This window comes from Mustela nigripes, chromosome 17, assembly GCF_022355385.1.
Source record: "Mustela nigripes isolate SB6536 chromosome 17, MUSNIG.SB6536, whole genome shotgun sequence".
In the NCBI taxonomy this organism is placed as follows: domain Eukaryota; kingdom Metazoa; phylum Chordata; class Mammalia; order Carnivora; family Mustelidae; genus Mustela; species Mustela nigripes.
The window spans coordinates 3,676,299-3,682,452 of NC_081573.1; the positions used below are offsets into that span (position 1 = coordinate 3,676,299).

Genomic DNA, 6,154 nt, shown 5'->3' on the forward strand with positions numbered 1-6,154 from the left:
TATGACGTCACAGAGGCCGAGCCTAGGGCCAGTTTCAGGATCTCCGGAACCACGCGCGTTGGCCCTCGTCGGCCGCCATCTCGGTGCTTCTGAGGGTCTGTCAGTAGCTGAAGAGGGCCTCGGGGGCCGTAGACACGGAGGGAAAGTGTTTGAAGTGGTACGGTGATCTGTGTCCAGCGGTGAAGATCGAGGCTATCGCCAGGTCAGTGTCGGTTCTGGGAGTGTTTGGGGGCCAGGGAGAGCGCGTTGGGTTTTGGATTTTTTTTGGTTTTTGTTTTGTTTTTGTTCCGGAGCGCGTGGGGGTTGTGTTGAAGGATCATTTGGGCGTTCCCTGGGGGCGGGGGGAGCTTGTGAGGTTCTGTGTTGAGACGAGAACTTGGGGAGAGTAGCGGTTTGGGGTGTCTGGTGGGGGGAAGCGGAGGTCGTGTCCGTGTTGGGGTCGGCGTTTGGGGAGTTCGGTTGTTGATGCTGAGCACATCCTTAAAGAGTGGGTTTCTGGCCTCTTGCGCCCATGTTTACTGTATATTCTCTCTCTCTCTCTCTTTCTCTCTTTTTTTTAAGATTTTATTTATTTATTTATTTTTAAGATTTTATTTATTTGACAGACAGAGATCACAAGTAGACAGAGAGGCAGGCAGAGAAAGAGGAGGAAGCCCGCTCCCTGAGGAGCAGAGAGCCCGATGCGGGGCTCGATCCCAGAACCCTGGGATCATGACCTGAGCCGAAGGCTTTAACCCACTGAGCCACCCAGGCGCCCCAAGATTTTATTTATTTATTTGGCAGAGATCGCAAGTAGGCAGAGAGGCAGGCAGAGCAGAGAGCCCCATGCGGGGCTCAATCTCTGGACTCTGGGATCATGACCTGAGCCAAAGGCAGAGGCTTTAACCCACTGAGCCACCCAGATGCCCCTACTGTATATTCTTGCAGAAGATGTGTTTCATTTTTATTTCCGACAGATGTAATGATTCTTAAGTAGTGCTCAAATTCCCAAATAGTCCGGAAAGTAACTCTTGTTAAATTTTGGTGTATTTCAGTTTTAATGTTAGGATCAGTTGTGTAGGTACTGGTATAATGTTATACATTTTGATTCTGATATCCTATCAGCTATTTCCATATTACTAACGCTTTGGAAGTTTTCGGGTTTCTTTTTGTTTTAACTATTGCAGTTATGTTCTATTGCGTGGATGCTTTTATTTTGGGGTAAAACTGATGTGGGTATAGGTCCAACACTTTCAGGAACATGTGGTGGATTTCCTTTAACACAAATGTTTGGTTTCCTTGACCAACCGTGGTGGTGATTTTTCACATGTGTTTTAGACATATCTATTTATGTTTATTCCTAGATAGTTTATACTGTTGTAAGCGTAAATGGTGTGGTTTTATTTTCCGTATGACCTCACCCCCCTTTTTTTGTTTCTTCTAATTTTATATAATGCACAAAAGCAAAAATTTGAAAGATGTACTTATTTTGTCCCCTCAGTCTACTGTTAATGTTACTGCCACTAGGTTATACACTGATTCCTTTATATTTTCTAGTTGAGTATTTTTGTTATCTGCAAATAATTTTGGCCAAGTGGCAAGTGTATGAACTGTGGAGTAAGAAGAATCTGCTTCTGCCTCTGACTTGGGTAGGTTAATATCTGAGTCAGTTGTTTTATTTGTGAAAAAAGCTATCATACTTAATAGAGTTGTTATGAAGATTAAACTAGCAAATGTTCTTTAAGTACGAAGTGTAATGTCTGGCACCTAGTATAGTCTGAATAAATGGTAACTATGATTTATCAAGTTTTTGTTCCTCTTTCTCAAAGATTTTCCACCCTACCTTTATTGAGATGTAATTGACATACAACATTCTGTAAGTTTAAGGTGTACAATGTGTTGATATAATACACTTACATATTGCAAAATAGTTATTGCCATAGGTTAGGTAACACTTGCGTCATGTCACATAGTTACCATTTCTTTTATGTGGTGAAAACATTTAAGATCCACTCTTCTAGCTTTCAGTTATATAAAACAGTCTTTACAGTAATCACCATGCTGTACAATGTAGCCCCTCAAATAACTTTAAAATTACTTTCATTTATATTTTTTCCTCTCTATTTAATATTTGATTTATAGATTACTAGATTTCCTGGTGTCTTCTTTTCCTGGAAGAAACCATACTTGTCCATAGTGATTTGTTCTTTTAATATGGTTCCATTTGCTGATATTTTATTTAATATTTTTGCATCCAGAAATAAAAAGCTGTCTTGGATTTTCTTCAGAATAATCAGTGGTGAAGGGAGCTGAGTGGTGGTATAGATAATACAAAATTATTATTATTTTTTAAATAATAAAATTAATTAAAATTATTACTATTTTTATTTATATTTTTAAATTTTATTTATTTGACAGAGAGAGAGACAGTGAGAAAGGGAACACTAGCAGAGGGAGTGGGTGAGGGAAAAGTAGGCTTCCTACTGATCAGGGAGCCCAATACAGAATTGGATCCCAGGACCCTAGGTTCATGACCTGAGCCAGAGGCAGGCACTTAACCAACTGAGCCACCCAGGCACTCCGATAATACAAAATTAGATTTGATGCTTTGGTTTCTCTTCAGGTCGTATAAATCTTCCGCCTTTTACAAAATTAGATTTGAGTTGATAATTATTGAAGGCACATAATGGATATAAGGTGTTTGATTATACTTTCCTTCCTTCCTTCCTGAAAGTGCACACTTGGGCAGAGGCAGAGGGACAGAGAATCTCAAGCAGGCTCCACACCCAGCAAGGAGCCTGATGCAGGGCTCAATCCAACGACCCTGACCCTGAGACCATGACCTGGGGCAAAATCAGGAGTTGGATGCTTAACTGTCTGAGCCACCCAGGCACCCCTCCTCATTCTTTGTACATAGGGTTTTATTACACTGTTTCTTCTTCTTTGGCTTGAATTTTTTACATAATAAAATTAAAAATTTTTTTATTCTACATTTGTAAGTGGAACTGATCTGTATTTTTCTTTAAGAGTATTTTTCATGTGGGCGCCTGGGTGGCTCAGTGGGTTAAGCCGCTGCCTTCGGCTCAGGTCATGATCTCAGGGTCCTGGGATCGAGTCCCGCATCGGGCTCTCTGCTCAGCAGGGAGCCTGCTTCCTCCTCTCTCTCTCTGCCTACTTGTAATCTCTCTCTGTCAAATAAATAAATAAAATCTTTAAAAAAAAAAAAAAGAAGAGTATTTTTCATGTATAACACTTAAAATGAAAAAATAGGATATTGTAGCACCCTAGGAGCCCCATTTCATCATAATCTTCTCCCTTCTCTCCAGAGGTAATTATTATCCTAAAAACATCGTGTTAAGTTTGCCTGGCTGTTAACTTTATACAAATGGAGGGGTGCCAGGTGGCTTCGGTCAGTTAGTTAATCGTCCAGCTCTTGATTTCATGATCTTGGTCCTGGGATTGAGCCCATCATCGTTGGGCTCCCTGGACCATGGGGAGCCTGCTTCTACCTCTCCATCTGCTGCTCCCCCTGCTTGTGCTCACTCTCTGTCTCTCTCTCAAATAAATAAAATCTTAAAAAAAAAAAAAAACAACTTGATACAAATGGAATCATAGGGTATATGTCCTTTGGTGTCTGGCTTCGTTTGCTCAATATTTTGTTGTGAAATTCATCCGAGTTGTTGGATATAGCAGTAGTTCATTTTTTCTCATTGCTGTATGGTATTCTTTGGTGTGATTATACCCCAATTTATTTATGCATTCCACTACCTAGTATGGTCTGGATAAATGGTAACTATGATTAGATGTTTGGTTGTTACTGGCTTGTATCTATTATAAATTAAACAATGCTGATAGAAACATTTTTGTGCATGCATTTTGATGCATGAAAGTTCTGTTGGGTATATACTTAGTAGAATTCCTGAAGTATAGGTTACACTAGATACAAGGAGAAATAACAAATGCCCAGTCATAATGGGAGTTTCTTAGCATATCTCACTCAGTAACAGAGAATAAGGAGACAAAAAGCTAGAAGGCTGTAGTTTAACTGTGGTGGGCAAAGTTTCTGTAAAGAGCAATGAGAGAGAAAATATTTTAGGCTCTGTAGGCCAGATAACCCTGCACCTGCTCAACTCCACCATTGTAAGATGAAAGTAGCATAGAGAATACATAAACAAATGAGTATGGCTGTGTTCCAGGAAAATGTCATTTACAAAAAAGGTCACCAGCCCACTATACTGCCAACCCCTGAACAATTAGAATAACATGATTAATAAACGTGACAAGTGTAAAACACTTCCCCACAATGAGTTTTCTCAAGTGCACATAAAACAGTTATAAAAATTTAGCATATGGTGAGCCATAAAGCCAGTCTAAACAAATTTCAAAGGATTGAAATCATACAGAATACTCTATCTGACTACAGTGGAATTAAATTTATAAAACAATACCAAAATGATAACTAGAAAGTCTTCCATTTTTTGGTAAGCATATCATACATGTCTATATAATCCATGATTCAAAAAAAATTATAGTGGAAATGTTTTGAATGGCATTTTATAATCTACATGTCAACTTTTGTTGAATTCAACTAAAGCTATCAGTGGAGGGAATTTAGACACATATTAGAAATGCATATTAGAAATGCATATATTAGACAAACCATAAGTGACTTTTAATCTCACAAAACAAACTGAGGGTTACTGGGGGGAGGGGGGTTGGGAGAAAGGGGGTGGGATTATGGACATTGGGGAGGGTATGTGCTTTGGTGAGTGCTGTGAAGTGTGTAAACCTGGCGATTCACAGGCCTGTACCCCAGGGGATAAAAATATATTATATGTTTATTAAAAAATTAAAAATAAATAAATAAATAAATAAATAAAAAAGAAATGCATATATTAGAGGGGCGCCTGGGTGGCTCAGGCATTTACACACACACACGCACACACACACAGTAATTTTATTCAGCCAGAAGAAAAAAGGAAACCTTGCCATTTGCAACATGGATGGACCTTGAGTGCATTATGTTACATGAAATAAATCAGAGAAAGACAAATTCTGTATGATCTCACTTATATATAGGGAATTTTTAAAAATGGAACAAAATGAAAAAAACAAGTTCATAGGTAAAGTGAATAGGTTGGTGGTTGCTAGATGCTAGGGGTGGGTGGTGGAATGGGTGAAAGGGATCAAAAGACGTAAACTTCCAGCTATAGAATAAATAAGTCATAGGGATGTAATGTACAGAATGCTGATTATAATTAATAATACTATATTATATATTTGAAGTTTTATAACTATATGGTGATAAATGTTAACTAGACGTATCACAGTGACCATTTCATAATGTATACAGATACTGAATTGTTACATTGTACACCTGAAACTAATATTTGCCAGTTATACCAAAAATAATTATATCAACAGATAGTAATCATATATAGAAAGGAAAAGAGAGAATCTCAAGCAGACTCCCAGCTGAGTGCAGAGGCCAACTTGGGGCTCAATCTCACAACCCTGAGATCATGACCTGAGCCAAAATCAAGAGTCAGGTTCCCAACTGACTGAGGCACCCAGGTGCCCCTAAAACCCAGCTGCTCAGAAGTACAAGTGGCAACATGGGAATTGTGACTGGTATCTGAAATGTGGTTTTGCAAAACTGAGCCTTAAGCTGTGGGATCTGCATGAATTCCTGGTAGTTAGTGTCAAAACTGAGTTGAATTTTAGTATATGTGCTGCCGAAGTGAGCACTGAGTTGAATTTTAGGACACCCAGTTGGTGTTCAGGGAGTTGGGAGAATTGGCTGGTGTGGGGACGAACTCCCATACATTTGAAGTCAATAGTGTTGGGAGAAAAAGCTTGCTGATAAAACAAGAACAAAATAAAATCCTACAAACTCTTGTAAAAGGGAGCACCTGAGTGGCTCAGTGGGTTGGGGCTTTGCCTTCAGCTCAGGTCATGATCTCAGGGTCCTGGGATCGAGCCCCGCATTGGGGCTCTCTGCTCAGTAGGGAGCCTGCTTCTCCCTCTCTCTCTGCCTACTTGTGATCTCTGTCTGTCAAATAAATAAATAAAATCTTAAAAAAACTCTTGTAAAAGGATGTGAAAGACCCGCGGATCCCCTTACCCAAGAATCCAACACTGCCACTGGATGCAATCAGCAAGAGGTTCTTTATTG

At 39.5% G+C, this 6,154-nt stretch overlaps 1 protein-coding gene across 8 annotated transcripts in view; it reads left to right on the top strand.

Moving 5' to 3' along the window:
- The window catches only part of LOC132005481 (zinc finger protein 577-like), a 45,588-nt gene continuing 39,434 nt past the window's right edge, over positions 1 to 6,154 (top strand). For 3 of the 8 annotated variants that reach the window (XM_059382661.1, XM_059382662.1, XM_059382664.1), the window contains exon 1: positions 5 to 202. The gene's annotated coding sequence lies outside the window, so the exon portion shown is untranslated. Of the gene's footprint in view, positions 203 to 1,536; positions 1,629 to 6,154 lie in introns of all 8 variants that reach the window. The other 5 variants (XM_059382666.1, XM_059382665.1, XM_059382663.1 and 2 more) reach the window with 4 other exon arrangements.